Source organism: Danio rerio, chromosome 4, assembly GCF_049306965.1.
Source record: "Danio rerio strain Tuebingen ecotype United States chromosome 4, GRCz12tu, whole genome shotgun sequence".
Classification (NCBI taxonomy): Eukaryota; Metazoa; Chordata; class Actinopteri; order Cypriniformes; family Danionidae; genus Danio; species Danio rerio.
Window position 1 is genome coordinate 62,206,637 of NC_133179.1, and position 16,955 is coordinate 62,223,591.

The 16,955-nt window shown below is 49.5% G+C and overlaps 29 non-coding genes across 29 annotated transcripts; 22 read left to right on the plus strand and 7 right to left on the minus strand.

The window, feature by feature from the left end:
- The first annotated feature begins 1,265 nt into the window (after nucleotides 1-1,265).
- On the plus strand, nucleotides 1,266-1,337 carry trnae-uuc (transfer RNA glutamic acid (anticodon UUC)). Its single transcript has one exon. It is a non-coding gene; the product is annotated as a tRNA-Glu (tRNA).
- An 88-nt stretch (nucleotides 1,338-1,425) lies between these two features.
- trnay-gua (transfer RNA tyrosine (anticodon GUA)) lies at nucleotides 1,426-1,512 on the plus strand. Its single transcript is given in 2 exon segments — nucleotides 1,426-1,462; nucleotides 1,477-1,512. It is a non-coding gene; the product is annotated as a tRNA-Tyr (tRNA).
- An 85-nt stretch (nucleotides 1,513-1,597) lies between these two features.
- trnae-cuc (transfer RNA glutamic acid (anticodon CUC)) lies at nucleotides 1,598-1,669 on the minus strand. Its single transcript has one exon. It is a non-coding gene; the product is annotated as a tRNA-Glu (tRNA).
- Nucleotides 1,670-1,964: 295 nt separating this feature from the next.
- On the plus strand, nucleotides 1,965-2,037 carry trnar-acg (transfer RNA arginine (anticodon ACG)). Its single transcript has one exon. It is a non-coding gene; the product is annotated as a tRNA-Arg (tRNA).
- A 1,458-nt stretch (nucleotides 2,038-3,495) lies between these two features.
- trnae-uuc (transfer RNA glutamic acid (anticodon UUC)) lies at nucleotides 3,496-3,567 on the plus strand. Its single transcript has one exon. It is a non-coding gene; the product is annotated as a tRNA-Glu (tRNA).
- Nucleotides 3,568-3,655: 88 nt separating this feature from the next.
- On the plus strand, nucleotides 3,656-3,742 carry trnay-gua (transfer RNA tyrosine (anticodon GUA)). The gene is given in 2 exon segments: nucleotides 3,656-3,692; nucleotides 3,707-3,742. It is a non-coding gene; the product is annotated as a tRNA-Tyr (tRNA).
- An 85-nt stretch (nucleotides 3,743-3,827) lies between these two features.
- On the minus strand, nucleotides 3,828-3,899 carry trnae-cuc (transfer RNA glutamic acid (anticodon CUC)). Its single transcript has one exon. It is a non-coding gene; the product is annotated as a tRNA-Glu (tRNA).
- Nucleotides 3,900-4,194: 295 nt separating this feature from the next.
- On the plus strand, nucleotides 4,195-4,267 carry trnar-acg (transfer RNA arginine (anticodon ACG)). The gene has a single exon. It is a non-coding gene; the product is annotated as a tRNA-Arg (tRNA).
- Nucleotides 4,268-5,727: 1,460 nt separating this feature from the next.
- On the plus strand, nucleotides 5,728-5,799 carry trnae-uuc (transfer RNA glutamic acid (anticodon UUC)). Its single transcript has one exon. It is a non-coding gene; the product is annotated as a tRNA-Glu (tRNA).
- Nucleotides 5,800-5,887: 88 nt separating this feature from the next.
- On the plus strand, nucleotides 5,888-5,974 carry trnay-gua (transfer RNA tyrosine (anticodon GUA)). Its single transcript is given in 2 exon segments — nucleotides 5,888-5,924; nucleotides 5,939-5,974. It is a non-coding gene; the product is annotated as a tRNA-Tyr (tRNA).
- An 85-nt stretch (nucleotides 5,975-6,059) lies between these two features.
- Nucleotides 6,060-6,131, minus strand: trnae-cuc (transfer RNA glutamic acid (anticodon CUC)). The gene has a single exon. It is a non-coding gene; the product is annotated as a tRNA-Glu (tRNA).
- A 295-nt stretch (nucleotides 6,132-6,426) lies between these two features.
- Nucleotides 6,427-6,499, plus strand: trnar-acg (transfer RNA arginine (anticodon ACG)). Its single transcript has one exon. It is a non-coding gene; the product is annotated as a tRNA-Arg (tRNA).
- A 1,458-nt stretch (nucleotides 6,500-7,957) lies between these two features.
- trnae-uuc (transfer RNA glutamic acid (anticodon UUC)) lies at nucleotides 7,958-8,029 on the plus strand. Its single transcript has one exon. It is a non-coding gene; the product is annotated as a tRNA-Glu (tRNA).
- Nucleotides 8,030-8,117: 88 nt separating this feature from the next.
- Nucleotides 8,118-8,204, plus strand: trnay-gua (transfer RNA tyrosine (anticodon GUA)). The gene is given in 2 exon segments: nucleotides 8,118-8,154; nucleotides 8,169-8,204. It is a non-coding gene; the product is annotated as a tRNA-Tyr (tRNA).
- An 85-nt stretch (nucleotides 8,205-8,289) lies between these two features.
- On the minus strand, nucleotides 8,290-8,361 carry trnae-cuc (transfer RNA glutamic acid (anticodon CUC)). Its single transcript has one exon. It is a non-coding gene; the product is annotated as a tRNA-Glu (tRNA).
- Nucleotides 8,362-8,656: 295 nt separating this feature from the next.
- On the plus strand, nucleotides 8,657-8,729 carry trnar-acg (transfer RNA arginine (anticodon ACG)). The gene has a single exon. It is a non-coding gene; the product is annotated as a tRNA-Arg (tRNA).
- A 1,458-nt stretch (nucleotides 8,730-10,187) lies between these two features.
- On the plus strand, nucleotides 10,188-10,259 carry trnae-uuc (transfer RNA glutamic acid (anticodon UUC)). Its single transcript has one exon. It is a non-coding gene; the product is annotated as a tRNA-Glu (tRNA).
- Nucleotides 10,260-10,347: 88 nt separating this feature from the next.
- Nucleotides 10,348-10,434, plus strand: trnay-gua (transfer RNA tyrosine (anticodon GUA)). The gene is given in 2 exon segments: nucleotides 10,348-10,384; nucleotides 10,399-10,434. It is a non-coding gene; the product is annotated as a tRNA-Tyr (tRNA).
- An 85-nt stretch (nucleotides 10,435-10,519) lies between these two features.
- trnae-cuc (transfer RNA glutamic acid (anticodon CUC)) lies at nucleotides 10,520-10,591 on the minus strand. Its single transcript has one exon. It is a non-coding gene; the product is annotated as a tRNA-Glu (tRNA).
- Nucleotides 10,592-10,886: 295 nt separating this feature from the next.
- trnar-acg (transfer RNA arginine (anticodon ACG)) lies at nucleotides 10,887-10,959 on the plus strand. The gene has a single exon. It is a non-coding gene; the product is annotated as a tRNA-Arg (tRNA).
- Nucleotides 10,960-12,417: 1,458 nt separating this feature from the next.
- On the plus strand, nucleotides 12,418-12,489 carry trnae-uuc (transfer RNA glutamic acid (anticodon UUC)). Its single transcript has one exon. It is a non-coding gene; the product is annotated as a tRNA-Glu (tRNA).
- An 88-nt stretch (nucleotides 12,490-12,577) lies between these two features.
- trnay-gua (transfer RNA tyrosine (anticodon GUA)) lies at nucleotides 12,578-12,664 on the plus strand. Its single transcript is given in 2 exon segments — nucleotides 12,578-12,614; nucleotides 12,629-12,664. It is a non-coding gene; the product is annotated as a tRNA-Tyr (tRNA).
- An 85-nt stretch (nucleotides 12,665-12,749) lies between these two features.
- trnae-cuc (transfer RNA glutamic acid (anticodon CUC)) lies at nucleotides 12,750-12,821 on the minus strand. The gene has a single exon. It is a non-coding gene; the product is annotated as a tRNA-Glu (tRNA).
- A 295-nt stretch (nucleotides 12,822-13,116) lies between these two features.
- trnar-acg (transfer RNA arginine (anticodon ACG)) lies at nucleotides 13,117-13,189 on the plus strand. Its single transcript has one exon. It is a non-coding gene; the product is annotated as a tRNA-Arg (tRNA).
- A 1,458-nt stretch (nucleotides 13,190-14,647) lies between these two features.
- trnae-uuc (transfer RNA glutamic acid (anticodon UUC)) lies at nucleotides 14,648-14,719 on the plus strand. Its single transcript has one exon. It is a non-coding gene; the product is annotated as a tRNA-Glu (tRNA).
- Nucleotides 14,720-14,807: 88 nt separating this feature from the next.
- trnay-gua (transfer RNA tyrosine (anticodon GUA)) lies at nucleotides 14,808-14,894 on the plus strand. The gene is given in 2 exon segments: nucleotides 14,808-14,844; nucleotides 14,859-14,894. It is a non-coding gene; the product is annotated as a tRNA-Tyr (tRNA).
- Nucleotides 14,895-14,979: 85 nt separating this feature from the next.
- On the minus strand, nucleotides 14,980-15,051 carry trnae-cuc (transfer RNA glutamic acid (anticodon CUC)). Its single transcript has one exon. It is a non-coding gene; the product is annotated as a tRNA-Glu (tRNA).
- Nucleotides 15,052-15,346: 295 nt separating this feature from the next.
- On the plus strand, nucleotides 15,347-15,419 carry trnar-acg (transfer RNA arginine (anticodon ACG)). Its single transcript has one exon. It is a non-coding gene; the product is annotated as a tRNA-Arg (tRNA).
- A 1,458-nt stretch (nucleotides 15,420-16,877) lies between these two features.
- Nucleotides 16,878-16,949, plus strand: trnae-uuc (transfer RNA glutamic acid (anticodon UUC)). The gene has a single exon. It is a non-coding gene; the product is annotated as a tRNA-Glu (tRNA).
- Nucleotides 16,950-16,955: the final 6 nt, after the last annotated feature.

Here is a 16,955-nt window from a genome sequence, read left to right on the forward strand (position 1 = left end):
AAGAAACCAGTACAGCCACTCTCCTGGGAAGACAGCAGTGACAGCTTGTAAACCAAAATGTTTGCTGTGAGGCTAAGGCGTTCTACTGCAGCACAGATACGCATTCGAAAAGCATACAATATTCAAAAACAAAGTGCCAACCTAAAACAAGATTGCAGTCAAAATGACCACCTCAGACAAGTGTGAGCAATGTTTCAGTCTCTGTTATACGTCGGCATATATGCCACACAGTGCAGACGCTCATACTACTGAAAAGGAAGTTACCTGACTGAGAAAGGTATAAATAGAAATCGGAGCCTGCTCCAAACGACCTGGTCAGCCCCAAGTGGGCTGTAAAAACCTCCTGGAGTTTTCATTCATTTAATGTCTGGTACAAGACACTGCGTCCAACCAGTTATGTTTGAATGTCAAACCTACCCCAATCCTTAAACCAACCTCACAGTTTCCTGCTGTGTTTTATCAACCTCCCAACCTACCCCAACTCTTAACCCAACCTCACAGTAACAAACCTCCATGTGGGTTTCACTGATTCAATGTCTCGTACATGGCACAGAATACAACCTATCGCAGTTTATTAAAATCACACCTACCCCAGCCCTAGGCCCAACCACACGGTAACCTGCTGTGTTTTATTCAATTTTACTCCTACCCCAACCCTAAACACAACCTCAGAGTAAGCAGTTTATATATTTTTTTATTTTTATGAATGTCTACTACAGCTACATCAATCGCAAACCCAGCCTACGTGCGGTATAAGTGCCTACCACTTAGAGGTCATCCAGCCGACTTGCAGTGTAATCTCCTCCACTTGTAGGTCTCTGAGCTGCAGCAACACCTAAGGGCTCTGACACACAGACACAAAAGAAACCATTGCTTTTAACCTACTCTTGGAGAGGAGAGAGTCTCCGACCCTGGATCTCAGGTCTTCTATGGAGGGACTGTCAGGAATCCTGTAAGAGCATCCCATCCACACAACCTCTTGCCATAAAAACAAAGCAGAATGTGTGGTGAAGGAACTCCGGGTTGACAGAGCCTTGTCCTTGCTTCAAGCAAAGTGCTAACAAGGTGCTGAACAGAGTGACGGTGGCACAAAGGTTAGCGCTTAAGACTACGGATCAGAAGGTTCTCGGTTTACGGAAACCAAGAAACTGTGTATGAGAGAGTGCGTAAGTGTATGAGTGGCACTTGTGCAAGCGGAGCAGGGACGTGCCAGCGATCAGAATGAACTGGAGTTTGTGCCAAGACTGGGTTTCAAGTGTGGCAGTTCCCATATGGTCTAGCGGTTAGGATTCCTGGTTTTCACCCAGGCGGCCCGGGTTCGACTCCCGGTATGGGAAGGCTTGAGTGCTTTTGCTTCTGTCCTTTTTGGCCAGCGGTCGGTCTGCAGCTACCTTATAGGATGTGGTTGTGGAACTGCCCCGTAAGCCTTCGATAGCTCAGTTGGTAGAGCGGAGGACTGTAGGTGGGATGATGGCAATCCTTAGGTCGCTGGTTCGACTCCGGCTCGAAGGACATGTTTTGCGCTCAGAGCCGCTTTCTTGCCTTCGCCAAGTGAGTTAACCACTCCTCAAAGTTCAGCATGGAGGTCAAAAGGAAGTTCCCTGACCGCGAATCGAACCCGGGCCGCGGCGGTGAGAGCGCCGAATCCTAACCACTAGACCACCAGGGAAGGTGTGCGTAAAGGTTGGCCTCAAGTCTAGCTGTGGGCCTCCACCCAGGTGTGCTGCAGCTGCTCTGACAAAAATAACTAACGTTTGCAACCTCCTCCCGGAGAAGAGAAAGTCTCAGAGCCTGGATCACAGTTCTTCTTGGGAGGGACTGTCACATGCTCGGTGTAAGAGCATCCTATCGACACCACAACTTGCCATGACAACAAAGCAAAGCATGCTTTTAAGGAACTCCATGTTCACCGAGCCGTGTCCTCTTTCCGAGGACCATGCTAATGAGCACTGCTGATGCGGACTGGGCCAGTGGCGCAATGGATAACGCGTCTGACTACGGATCAGAAGATTCTAGGTTCGACTCCTGGCTGGCTCGTTCAGCATTTTTTTGCGTTGCTCTCAGTGCAGTGCGGTCGCGGTTTTCCCCTGCCGGAGTTGTTCGGTTCTACTCTGGAGTAAATCGAGTTTCTGGGGCCGCCAGCACAGAGCCTGTGGGGTGCTCTCCTGGGTTCAAAGGCTGCCCCAACCGCTCTCATGTCTTGGTCCCGTACATCCCTCAGGACTTCCAGAAGAAACCAGTACAGCCACTCTCCTGGGAAGACAGCAGTGACAGCTTGTAAACCAAAATGTTTGCTGTGAGGCTAAGGCGTTCTACTGCAGCACAGATACGCATTCGAAAAGCATACAATATTCAAAAACAAAGTGCCAACCTAAAACAAGATTGCAGTCAAAATGACCACCTCAGACAAGTGTGAGCAATGTTTCAGTCTCTGTTATACGTCGGCATATATGCCACACAGTGCAGACGCTCATACTACTGAAAAGGAAGTTACCTGACTGAGAAAGGTATAAATAGAAATCGGAGCCTGCTCCAAACGACCTGGTCAGCCCCAAGTGGGCTGTAAAAACCTCCTGGAGTTTTCATTCATTTAATGTCTGGTACAAGACACTGCGTCCAACCAGTTATGTTTGAATGTCAAACCTACCCCAATCCTTAAACCAACCTCACAGTTTCCTGCTGTGTTTTATCAACCTCCCAACCTACCCCAACTCTTAACCCAACCTCACAGTAACAAACCTCCATGTGGGTTTCACTGATTCAATGTCTCGTACATGGCACAGAATACAACCTATCGCAGTTTATTAAAATCACACCTACCCCAGCCCTAGGCCCAACCACACGGTAACCTGCTGTGTTTTATTCAATTTTACTCCTACCCCAACCCTAAACACAACCTCAGAGTAAGCAGTTTATATATTTTTTTATTTTTATGAATGTCTACTACAGCTACATCAATCGCAAACCCAGCCTACGTGCGGTATAAGTGCCTACCACTTAGAGGTCATCCAGCCGACTTGCAGTGTAATCTCCTCCACTTGTAGGTCTCTGAGCTGCAGCAACACCTAAGGGCTCTGACACACAGACACAAAAGAAACCATTGCTTTTAACCTACTCTTGGAGAGGAGAGAGTCTCCGACCCTGGATCTCAGGTCTTCTATGGAGGGACTGTCAGGAATCCTGTAAGAGCATCCCATCCACACAACCTCTTGCCATAAAAACAAAGCAGAATGTGTGGTGAAGGAACTCCGGGTTGACAGAGCCTTGTCCTTGCTTCAAGCAAAGTGCTAACAAGGTGCTGAACAGAGTGACGGTGGCACAAAGGTTAGCGCTTAAGACTACGGATCAGAAGGTTCTCGGTTTACGGAAACCAAGAAACTGTGTATGAGAGAGTGCGTAAGTGTATGAGTGGCACTTGTGCAAGCGGAGCAGGGACGTGCCAGCGATCAGAATGAACTGGAGTTTGTGCCAAGACTGGGTTTCAAGTGTGGCAGTTCCCATATGGTCTAGCGGTTAGGATTCCTGGTTTTCTCCCAGGCGGCCCGGGTTCGACTCCCGGTATGGGAAGGCTTGAGTGCTTTTGCTTCTGTCCTTTTTGGCCAGCGGTCGGTCTGCAGCTACCTTATAGGATGTGGTTGTGGAACTGCCCCGTAAGCCTTCGATAGCTCAGTTGGTAGAGCGGAGGACTGTAGGTGGGATGATGGCAATCCTTAGGTCGCTGGTTCGACTCCGGCTCGAAGGACATGTTTTGCGCTCAGAGCCGCTTTCTTGCCTTCGCCAAGTGAGTTAACCACTCCTCAAAGTTCAGCATGGAGGTCAAAAGGAAGTTCCCTGACCGGGAATCGAACCCGGGCCGCGGCGGTGAGAGCGCCGAATCCTAACCACTAGACCACCAGGGAAGGTGTGCGTAAAGGTTGGCCTCAAGTCTAGCTGTGGGCCTCCACCCAGGTGTGCTGCAGCTGCTCTGACAAAAATAACTAACGTTTGCAACCTCCTCCCGGAGAAGAGAAAGTCTCAGAGCCTGGATCACAGTTCTTCTTGGGAGGGACTGTCACATGCTCGGTGTAAGAGCATCCTATCGACACCACAACTTGCCATGACAACAAAGCAAAGCATGCTTTTAAGGAACTCCATGTTCACCGAGCCGTGTCCTCTTTCCGAGGACCATGCTAATGAGCACTGCTGATGCGGACTGGGCCAGTGGCGCAATGGATAACGCGTCTGACTACGGATCAGAAGATTCTAGGTTCGACTCCTGGCTGGCTCGTTCAGCATTTTTTTGCGTTGCTCTCAGTGCAGTGCGGTCGCGGTTTTCCCCTGCCGGAGTTGTTCGGTTCTACTCTGGAGTAAATCGAGTTTCTGGGGCCGCCAGCACAGAGCCTGTGGGGTGCTCTCCTGGGTTCAAAGGCTGCCCCAACCGCTCTCATGTCTTGGTCCCGTACATCCCTCAGGACTTCCAGAAGAAACCAGTACAGCCACTCTCCTGGGAAGACAGCAGTGACAGCTTGTAAACCAAAATGTTTGCTGTGAGGCTAAGGCGTTCTACTGCAGCACAGATACGCATTCGAAAAGCATACAATATTCAAAAACAAAGTGCCAACCTAAAACAAGATTGCAGTCAAAATGACCACCTCAGACAAGTGTGAGCAATGTTTCAGTCTCTGTTATACGTCGGCATATATGCCACACAGTGCAGACGCTCATACTACTGAAAAGGAAGTTACCTGACTGAGAAAGGTATAAATAGAAATCGGAGCCTGCTCCAAACGACCTGGTCAGCCCCAAGTGGGCTGTAAAAACCTCCTGGAGTTTTCATTCATTTAATGTCTGGTACAAGACACTGCGTCCAACCAGTTATGTTTGAATGTCAAACCTACCCCAATCCTTAAACCAACCTCACAGTTTCCTGCTGTGTTTTATCAACCTCCCAACCTACCCCAACTCTTAACCCAACCTCACAGTAACAAACCTCCATGTGGGTTTCACTGATTCAATGTCTCGTACATGGCACAGAATACAACCTATCGCAGTTTATTAAAATCACACCTACCCCAGCCCTAGGCCCAACCACACGGTAACCTGCTGTGTTTTATTCAATTTTACTCCTACCCCAACCCTAAACACAACCTCAGAGTAAGCAGTTTATATATATTTTTTTATTTTTATGAATGTCTACTACAGCTACATCAATCGCAAACCCAGCCTACGTGCGGTATAAGTGCCTACCACTTAGAGGTCATCCAGCCGACTTGCAGTGTAATCTCCTCCACTTGTAGGTCTCTGAGCTGCAGCAACACCTAAGGGCTCTGACACACAGACACAAAAGAAACCATTGCTTTTAACCTACTCTTGGAGAGGAGAGAGTCTCCGACCCTGGATCTCAGGTCTTCTATGGAGGGACTGTCAGGAATCCTGTAAGAGCATCCCATCCACACAACCTCTTGCCATAAAAACAAAGCAGAATGTGTGGTGAAGGAACTCCGGGTTGACAGAGCCTTGTCCTTGCTTCAAGCAAAGTGCTAACAAGGTGCTGAACAGAGTGACGGTGGCACAAAGGTTAGCGCTTAAGACTACGGATCAGAAGGTTCTCGGTTTACGGAAACCAAGAAACTGTGTATGAGAGAGTGCGTAAGTGTATGAGTGGCACTTGTGCAAGCGGAGCAGGGACGTGCCAGCGATCAGAATGAACTGGAGTTTGTGCCAAGACTGGGTTTCAAGTGTGGCAGTTCCCATATGGTCTAGCGGTTAGGATTCCTGGTTTTCACCCAGGCGGCCCGGGTTCGACTCCCGGTATGGGAAGGCTTGAGTGCTTTTGCTTCTGTCCTTTTTGGCCAGCGGTCGGTCTGCAGCTACCTTATAGGATGTGGTTGTGGAACTGCCCCGTAAGCCTTCGATAGCTCAGTTGGTAGAGCGGAGGACTGTAGGTGGGATGATGGCAATCCTTAGGTCGCTGGTTCGACTCCGGCTCGAAGGACATGTTTTGCGCTCAGAGCCGCTTTCTTGCCTTCGCCAAGTGAGTTAACCACTCCTCAAAGTTCAGCATGGAGGTCAAAAGGAAGTTCCCTGACCGGGAATCGAACCCGGGCCGCGGCGGTGAGAGCGCCGAATCCTAACCACTAGACCACCAGGGAAGGTGTGCGTAAAGGTTGGCCTCAAGTCTAGCTGTGGGCCTCCACCCAGGTGTGCTGCAGCTGCTCTGACAAAAATAACTAACGTTTGCAACCTCCTCCCGGAGAAGAGAAAGTCTCAGAGCCTGGATCACAGTTCTTCTTGGGAGGGACTGTCACATGCTCGGTGTAAGAGCATCCTATCGACACCACAACTTGCCATGACAACAAAGCAAAGCATGCTTTTAAGGAACTCCATGTTCACCGAGCCGTGTCCTCTTTCCAAGGACCATGCTAATGAGCACTGCTGATGCGGACTGGGCCAGTGGCGCAATGGATAACGCGTCTGACTACGGATCAGAAGATTCTAGGTTCGACTCCTGGCTGGCTCGTTCAGCATTTTTTTGCGTTGCTCTCAGTGCAGTGCGGTCGCGGTTTTCCCCTGCCGGAGTTGTTCGGTTCTACTCTGGAGTAAATCGAGTTTCTGGGGCCGCCAGCACAGAGCCTGTGGGGTGCTCTCCTGGGTTCAAAGGCTGCCCCAACCGCTCTCATGTCTTGGTCCCGTACATCCCTCAGGACTTCCAGAAGAAACCAGTACAGCCACTCTCCTGGGAAGACAGCAGTGACAGCTTGTAAACCAAAATGTTTGCTGTGAGGCTAAGGCGTTCTACTGCAGCACAGATACGCATTCGAAAAGCATACAATATTCAAAAACAAAGTGCCAACCTAAAACAAGATTGCAGTCAAAATGACCACCTCAGACAAGTGTGAGCAATGTTTCAGTCTCTGTTATACGTCGGCATATATGCCACACAGTGCAGACGCTCATACTACTGAAAAGGAAGTTACCTGACTGAGAAAGGTATAAATAGAAATCGGAGCCTGCTCCAAACGACCTGGTCAGCCCCAAGTGGGCTGTAAAAACCTCCTGGAGTTTTCATTCATTTAATGTCTGGTACAAGACACTGCGTCCAACCAGTTATGTTTGAATGTCAAACCTACCCCAATCCTTAAACCAACCTCACAGTTTCCTGCTGTGTTTTATCAACCTCCCAACCTACCCCAACTCTTAACCCAACCTCACAGTAACAAACCTCCATGTGGGTTTCACTGATTCAATGTCTCGTACATGGCACAGAATACAACCTATCGCAGTTTATTAAAATCACACCTACCCCAGCCCTAGGCCCAACCACACGGTAACCTGCTGTGTTTTATTCAATTTTACTCCTACCCCAACCCTAAACACAACCTCAGAGTAAGCAGTTTATATATTTTTTTATTTTTATGAATGTCTACTACAGCTACATCAATCGCAAACCCAGCCTACGTGCGGTATAAGTGCCTACCACTTAGAGGTCATCCAGCCGACTTGCAGTGTAATCTCCTCCACTTGTAGGTCTCTGAGCTGCAGCAACACCTAAGGGCTCTGACACACAGACACAAAAGAAACCATTGCTTTTAACCTACTCTTGGAGAGGAGAGAGTCTCCGACCCTGGATCTCAGGTCTTCTATGGAGGGACTGTCAGGAATCCTGTAAGAGCATCCCATCCACACAACCTCTTGCCATAAAAACAAAGCAGAATGTGTGGTGAAGGAACTCCGGGTTGACAGAGCCTTGTCCTTGCTTCAAGCAAAGTGCTAACAAGGTGCTGAACAGAGTGACGGTGGCACAAAGGTTAGCGCTTAAGACTACGGATCAGAAGGTTCTCGGTTTACGGAAACCAAGAAACTGTGTATGAGAGAGTGCGTAAGTGTATGAGTGGCACTTGTGCAAGCGGAGCAGGGACGTGCCAGCGATCAGAATGAACTGGAGTTTGTGCCAAGACTGGGTTTCAAGTGTGGCAGTTCCCATATGGTCTAGCGGTTAGGATTCCTGGTTTTCACCCAGGCGGCCCGGGTTCGACTCCCGGTATGGGAAGGCTTGAGTGCTTTTGCTTCTGTCCTTTTTGGCCAGCGGTCGGTCTGCAGCTACCTTATAGGATGTGGTTGTGGAACTGCCCCGTAAGCCTTCGATAGCTCAGTTGGTAGAGCGGAGGACTGTAGGTGGGATGATGGCAATCCTTAGGTCGCTGGTTCGACTCCGGCTCGAAGGACATGTTTTGCGCTCAGAGCCGCTTTCTTGCCTTCGCCAAGTGAGTTAACCACTCCTCAAAGTTCAGCATGGAGGTCAAAAGGAAGTTCCCTGACCGGGAATCGAACCCGGGCCGCGGCGGTGAGAGCGCCGAATCCTAACCACTAGACCACCAGGGAAGGTGTGCGTAAAGGTTGGCCTCAAGTCTAGCTGTGGGCCTCCACCCAGGTGTGCTGCAGCTGCTCTGACAAAAATAACTAACGTTTGCAACCTCCTCCCGGAGAAGAGAAAGTCTCAGAGCCTGGATCACAGTTCTTCTTGGGAGGGACTGTCACATGCTCGGTGTAAGAGCATCCTATCGACACCACAACTTGCCATGACAACAAAGCAAAGCATGCTTTTAAGGAACTCCATGTTCACCGAGCCGTGTCCTCTTTCCGAGGACCATGCTAATGAGCACTGCTGATGCGGACTGGGCCAGTGGCGCAATGGATAACGCGTCTGACTACGGATCAGAAGATTCTAGGTTCGACTCCTGGCTGGCTCGTTCAGCATTTTTTTGCGTTGCTCTCAGTGCAGTGCGGTCGCGGTTTTCCCCTGCCGGAGTTGTTCGGTTCTACTCTGGAGTAAATCGAGTTTCTGGGGCCGCCAGCACAGAGCCTGTGGGGTGCTCTCCTGGGTTCAAAGGCTGCCCCAACCGCTCTCATGTCTTGGTCCCGTACATCCCTCAGGACTTCCAGAAGAAACCAGTACAGCCACTCTCCTGGGAAGACAGCAGTGACAGCTTGTAAACCAAAATGTTTGCTGTGAGGCTAAGGCGTTCTACTGCAGCACAGATACGCATTCGAAAAGCATACAATATTCAAAAACAAAGTGCCAACCTAAAACAAGATTGCAGTCAAAATGACCACCTCAGACAAGTGTGAGCAATGTTTCAGTCTCTGTTATACGTCGGCATATATGCCACACAGTGCAGACGCTCATACTACTGAAAAGGAAGTTACCTGACTGAGAAAGGTATAAATAGAAATCGGAGCCTGCTCCAAACGACCTGGTCAGCCCCAAGTGGGCTGTAAAAACCTCCTGGAGTTTTCATTCATTTAATGTCTGGTACAAGACACTGCGTCCAACCAGTTATGTTTGAATGTCAAACCTACCCCAATCCTTAAACCAACCTCACAGTTTCCTGCTGTGTTTTATCAACCTCCCAACCTACCCCAACTCTTAACCCAACCTCACAGTAACAAACCTCCATGTGGGTTTCACTGATTCAATGTCTCGTACATGGCACAGAATACAACCTATCGCAGTTTATTAAAATCACACCTACCCCAGCCCTAGGCCCAACCACACGGTAACCTGCTGTGTTTTATTCAATTTTACTCCTACCCCAACCCTAAACACAACCTCAGAGTAAGCAGTTTATATATTTTTTTATTTTTATGAATGTCTACTACAGCTACATCAATCGCAAACCCAGCCTACGTGCGGTATAAGTGCCTACCACTTAGAGGTCATCCAGCCGACTTGCAGTGTAATCTCCTCCACTTGTAGGTCTCTGAGCTGCAGCAACACCTAAGGGCTCTGACACACAGACACAAAAGAAACCATTGCTTTTAACCTACTCTTGGAGAGGAGAGAGTCTCCGACCCTGGATCTCAGGTCTTCTATGGAGGGACTGTCAGGAATCCTGTAAGAGCATCCCATCCACACAACCTCTTGCCATAAAAACAAAGCAGAATGTGTGGTGAAGGAACTCCGGGTTGACAGAGCCTTGTCCTTGCTTCAAGCAAAGTGCTAACAAGGTGCTGAACAGAGTGACGGTGGCACAAAGGTTAGCGCTTAAGACTACGGATCAGAAGGTTCTCGGTTTACGGAAACCAAGAAACTGTGTATGAGAGAGTGCGTAAGTGTATGAGTGGCACTTGTGCAAGCGGAGCAGGGACGTGCCAGCGATCAGAATGAACTGGAGTTTGTGCCAAGACTGGGTTTCAAGTGTGGCAGTTCCCATATGGTCTAGCGGTTAGGATTCCTGGTTTTCACCCAGGCGGCCCGGGTTCGACTCCCGGTATGGGAAGGCTTGAGTGCTTTTGCTTCTGTCCTTTTTGGCCAGCGGTCGGTCTGCAGCTACCTTATAGGATGTGGTTGTGGAACTGCCCCGTAAGCCTTCGATAGCTCAGTTGGTAGAGCGGAGGACTGTAGGTGGGATGATGGCAATCCTTAGGTCGCTGGTTCGACTCCGGCTCGAAGGACATGTTTTGCGCTCAGAGCCGCTTTCTTGCCTTCGCCAAGTGAGTTAACCACTCCTCAAAGTTCAGCATGGAGGTCAAAAGGAAGTTCCCTGACCGGGAATCGAACCCGGGCCGCGGCGGTGAGAGCGCCGAATCCTAACCACTAGACCACCAGGGAAGGTGTGCGTAAAGGTTGGCCTCAAGTCTAGCTGTGGGCCTCCACCCAGGTGTGCTGCAGCTGCTCTGACAAAAATAACTAACGTTTGCAACCTCCTCCCGGAGAAGAGAAAGTCTCAGAGCCTGGATCACAGTTCTTCTTGGGAGGGACTGTCACATGCTCGGTGTAAGAGCATCCTATCGACACCACAACTTGCCATGACAACAAAGCAAAGCATGCTTTTAAGGAACTCCATGTTCACCGAGCCGTGTCCTCTTTCCGAGGACCATGCTAATGAGCACTGCTGATGCGGACTGGGCCAGTGGCGCAATGGATAACGCGTCTGACTACGGATCAGAAGATTCTAGGTTCGACTCCTGGCTGGCTCGTTCAGCATTTTTTTGCGTTGCTCTCAGTGCAGTGCGGTCGCGGTTTTCCCCTGCCGGAGTTGTTCGGTTCTACTCTGGAGTAAATCGAGTTTCTGGGGCCGCCAGCACAGAGCCTGTGGGGTGCTCTCCTGGGTTCAAAGGCTGCCCCAACCGCTCTCATGTCTTGGTCCCGTACATCCCTCAGGACTTCCAGAAGAAACCAGTACAGCCACTCTCCTGGGAAGACAGCAGTGACAGCTTGTAAACCAAAATGTTTGCTGTGAGGCTAAGGCGTTCTACTGCAGCACAGATACGCATTCGAAAAGCATACAATATTCAAAAACAAAGTGCCAACCTAAAACAAGATTGCAGTCAAAATGACCACCTCAGACAAGTGTGAGCAATGTTTCAGTCTCTGTTATACGTCGGCATATATGCCACACAGTGCAGACGCTCATACTACTGAAAAGGAAGTTACCTGACTGAGAAAGGTATAAATAGAAATCGGAGCCTGCTCCAAACGACCTGGTCAGCCCCAAGTGGGCTGTAAAAACCTCCTGGAGTTTTCATTCATTTAATGTCTGGTACAAGACACTGCGTCCAACCAGTTATGTTTGAATGTCAAACCTACCCCAATCCTTAAACCAACCTCACAGTTTCCTGCTGTGTTTTATCAACCTCCCAACCTACCCCAACTCTTAACCCAACCTCACAGTAACAAACCTCCATGTGGGTTTCACTGATTCAATGTCTCGTACATGGCACAGAATACAACCTATCGCAGTTTATTAAAATCACACCTACCCCAGCCCTAGGCCCAACCACACGGTAACCTGCTGTGTTTTATTCAATTTTACTCCTACCCCAACCCTAAACACAACCTCAGAGTAAGCAGTTTATATATTTTTTTATTTTTATGAATGTCTACTACAGCTACATCAATCGCAAACCCAGCCTACGTGCGGTATAAGTGCCTACCACTTAGAGGTCATCCAGCCGACTTGCAGTGTAATCTCCTCCACTTGTAGGTCTCTGAGCTGCAGCAACACCTAAGGGCTCTGACACACAGACACAAAAGAAACCATTGCTTTTAACCTACTCTTGGAGAGGAGAGAGTCTCCGACCCTGGATCTCAGGTCTTCTATGGAGGGACTGTCAGGAATCCTGTAAGAGCATCCCATCCACACAACCTCTTGCCATAAAAACAAAGCAGAATGTGTGGTGAAGGAACTCCGGGTTGACAGAGCCTTGTCCTTGCTTCAAGCAAAGTGCTAACAAGGTGCTGAACAGAGTGACGGTGGCACAAAGGTTAGCGCTTAAGACTACGGATCAGAAGGTTCTCGGTTTACGGAAACCAAGAAACTGTGTATGAGAGAGTGCGTAAGTGTATGAGTGGCACTTGTGCAAGCGGAGCAGGGACGTGCCAGCGATCAGAATGAACTGGAGTTTGTGCCAAGACTGGGTTTCAAGTGTGGCAGTTCCCATATGGTCTAGCGGTTAGGATTCCTGGTTTTCACCCAGGCGGCCCGGGTTCGACTCCCGGTATGGGAAGGCTTGAGTGCTTTTGCTTCTGTCCTTTTTGGCCAGCGGTCGGTCTGCAGCTACCTTATAGGATGTGGTTGTGGAACTGCCCCGTAAGCCTTCGATAGCTCAGTTGGTAGAGCGGAGGACTGTAGGTGGGATGATGGCAATCCTTAGGTCGCTGGTTCGACTCCGGCTCGAAGGACATGTTTTGCGCTCAGAGCCGCTTTCTTGCCTTCGCCAAGTGAGTTAACCACTCCTCAAAGTTCAGCATGGAGGTCAAAAGGAAGTTCCCTGACCGGGAATCGAACCCGGGCCGCGGCGGTGAGAGCGCCGAATCCTAACCACTAGACCACCAGGGAAGGTGTGCGTAAAGGTTGGCCTCAAGTCTAGCTGTGGGCCTCCACCCAGGTGTGCTGCAGCTGCTCTGACAAAAATAACTAACGTTTGCAACCTCCTCCCGGAGAAGAGAAAGTCTCAGAGCCTGGATCACAGTTCTTCTTGGGAGGGACTGTCACATGCTCGGTGTAAGAGCATCCTATCGACACCACAACTTGCCATGACAACAAAGCAAAGCATGCTTTTAAGGAACTCCATGTTCACCGAGCCGTGTCCTCTTTCCAAGGACCATGCTAATGAGCACTGCTGATGCGGACTGGGCCAGTGGCGCAATGGATAACGCGTCTGACTACGGATCAGAAGATTCTAGGTTCGACTCCTGGCTGGCTCGTTCAGCATTTTTTTGCGTTGCTCTCAGTGCAGTGCGGTCGCGGTTTTCCCCTGCCGGAGTTGTTCGGTTCTACTCTGGAGTAAATCGAGTTTCTGGGGCCGCCAGCACAGAGCCTGTGGGGTGCTCTCCTGGGTTCAAAGGCTGCCCCAACCGCTCTCATGTCTTGGTCCCGTACATCCCTCAGGACTTCCAGAAGAAACCAGTACAGCCACTCTCCTGGGAAGACAGCAGTGACAGCTTGTAAACCAAAATGTTTGCTGTGAGGCTAAGGCGTTCTACTGCAGCACAGATACGCATTCGAAAAGCATACAATATTCAAAAACAAAGTGCCAACCTAAAACAAGATTGCAGTCAAAATGACCACCTCAGACAAGTGTGAGCAATGTTTCAGTCTCTGTTATACGTCGGCATATATGCCACACAGTGCAGACGCTCATACTACTGAAAAGGAAGTTACCTGACTGAGAAAGGTATAAATAGAAATCGGAGCCTGCTCCAAACGACCTGGTCAGCCCCAAGTGGGCTGTAAAAACCTCCTGGAGTTTTCATTCATTTAATGTCTGGTACAAGACACTGCGTCCAACCAGTTATGTTTGAATGTCAAACCTACCCCAATCCTTAAACCAACCTCACAGTTTCCTGCTGTGTTTTATCAACCTCCCAACCTACCCCAACTCTTAACCCAACCTCACAGTAACAAACCTCCATGTGGGTTTCACTGATTCAATGTCTCGTACATGGCACAGAATACAACCTATCGCAGTTTATTAAAATCACACCTACCCCAGCCCTAGGCCCAACCACACGGTAACCTGCTGTGTTTTATTCAATTTTACTCCTACCCCAACCCTAAACACAACCTCAGAGTAAGCAGTTTATATATTTTTTTATTTTTATGAATGTCTACTACAGCTACATCAATCGCAAACCCAGCCTACGTGCGGTATAAGTGCCTACCACTTAGAGGTCATCCAGCCGACTTGCAGTGTAATCTCCTCCACTTGTAGGTCTCTGAGCTGCAGCAACACCTAAGGGCTCTGACACACAGACACAAAAGAAACCATTGCTTTTAACCTACTCTTGGAGAGGAGAGAGTCTCCGACCCTGGATCTCAGGTCTTCTATGGAGGGACTGTCAGGAATCCTGTAAGAGCATCCCATCCACACAACCTCTTGCCATAAAAACAAAGCAGAATGTGTGGTGAAGGAACTCCGGGTTGACAGAGCCTTGTCCTTGCTTCAAGCAAAGTGCTAACAAGGTGCTGAACAGAGTGACGGTGGCACAAAGGTTAGCGCTTAAGACTACGGATCAGAAGGTTCTCGGTTTACGGAAACCAAGAAACTGTGTATGAGAGAGTGCGTAAGTGTATGAGTGGCACTTGTGCAAGCGGAGCAGGGACGTGCCAGCGATCAGAATGAACTGGAGTTTGTGCCAAGACTGGGTTTCAAGTGTGGCAGTTCCCATATGGTCTAGCGGTTAGGATTCCTGGTTTTCACCCAGGCGGCCCGGGTTCGACTCCCGGTATGGGAAGGCTTGAGTGCTTTTGCTTCTGTCCTTTTTGGCCAGCGGTCGGTCTGCAGCTACCTTATAGGATGTGGTTGTGGAACTGCCCCGTAAGCCTTCGATAGCTCAGTTGGTAGAGCGGAGGACTGTAGGTGGGATGATGGCAATCCTTAGGTCGCTGGTTCGACTCCGGCTCGAAGGACATGTTTTGCGCTCAGAGCCGCTTTCTTGCCTTCGCCAAGTGAGTTAACCACTCCTCAAAGTTCAGCATGGAGGTCAAAAGGAAGTTCCCTGACCGGGAATCGAACCCGGGCCGCGGCGGTGAGAGCGCCGAATCTTAACCACTAGACCACCAGGGAAGGTGTGCGTAAAGGTTGGCCTCAAGTCTAGCTGTGGGCCTCCACCCAGGTGTGCTGCAGCTGCTCTGACAAAAATAACTAACGTTTGCAACCTCCTCCCGGAGAAGAGAAAGTCTCAGAGCCTGGATCACAGTTCTTCTTGGGAGGGACTGTCACATGCTCGGTGTAAGAGCATCCTATCGACACCACAACTTGCCATGACAACAAAGCAAAGCATGCTTTTAAGGAACTCCATGTTCACCGAGCCGTGTCCTCTTTCCAAGGACCATGCTAATGAGCACTGCTGATGCGGACTGGGCCAGTGGCGCAATGGATAACGCGTCTGACTACGGATCAGAAGATTCTAGGTTCGACTCCTGGCTGGCTCGTTCAGCATTTTTTTGCGTTGCTCTCAGTGCAGTGCGGTCGCGGTTTTCCCCTGCCGGAGTTGTTCGGTTCTACTCTGGAGTAAATCGAGTTTCTGGGGCCGCCAGCACAGAGCCTGTGGGGTGCTCTCCTGGGTTCAAAGGCTGCCCCAACCGCTCTCATGTCTTGGTCCCGTACATCCCTCAGGACTTCCAGAAGAAACCAGTACAGCCACTCTCCTGGGAAGACAGCAGTGACAGCTTGTAAACCAAAATGTTTGCTGTGAGGCTAAGGCGTTCTACTGCAGCACAGATACGCATTCGAAAAGCATACAATATTCAAAAACAAAGTGCCAACCTAAAACAAGATTGCAGTCAAAATGACCACCTCAGACAAGTGTGAGCAATGTTTCAGTCTCTGTTATACGTCGGCATATATGCCACACAGTGCAGACGCTCATACTACTGAAAAGGAAGTTACCTGACTGAGAAAGGTATAAATAGAAATCGGAGCCTGCTCCAAACGACCTGGTCAGCCCCAAGTGGGCTGTAAAAACCTCCTGGAGTTTTCATTCATTTAATGTCTGGTACAAGACACTGCGTCCAACCAGTTATGTTTGAATGTCAAACCTACCCCAATCCTTAAACCAACCTCACAGTTTCCTGCTGTGTTTTATCAACCTCCCAACCTACCCCAACTCTTAACCCAACCTCACAGTAACAAACCTCCATGTGGGTTTCACTGATTCAATGTCTCGTACATGGCACAGAATACAACCTATCGCAGTTTATTAAAATCACACCTACCCCAGCCCTAGGCCCAACCACACGGTAACCTGCTGTGTTTTATTCAATTTTACTCCTACCCCAACCCTAAACACAACCTCAGAGTAAGCAGTTTATATATTTTTTTATTTTTATGAATGTCTACTACAGCTACATCAATCGCAAACCCAGCCTACGTGCGGTATAAGTGCCTACCACTTAGAGGTCATCCAGCCGACTTGCAGTGTAATCTCCTCCACTTGTAGGTCTCTGAGCTGCAGCAACACCTAAGGGCTCTGACACACAGACACAAAAGAAACCATTGCTTTTAACCTACTCTTGGAGAGGAGAGAGTCTCCGACCCTGGATCTCAGGTCTTCTATGGAGGGACTGTCAGGAATCCTGTAAGAGCATCCCATCCACACAACCTCTTGCCATAAAAACAAAGCAGAATGTGTGGTGAAGGAACTCCGGGTTGACAGAGCCTTGTCCTTGCTTCAAGCAAAGTGCTAACAAGGTGCTGAACAGAGTGACGGTGGCACAAAGGTTAGCGCTTAAGACTACGGATCAGAAGGTTCTCGGTTTACGGAAACCAAGAAACTGTGTATGAGAGAGTGCGTAAGTGTATGAGTGGCACTTGTGCAAGCGGAGCAGGGACGTGCCAGCGATCAGAATGAACTGGAGTTTGTGCCAAGACTGGGTTTCAAGTGTGGCAGTTCCCATATGGTCTAGCGGTTAGGATTCCTGGTTTTCACCCAGGCGGCCCGGGTTCGACTCCCGGTATGGGAAGGCTTG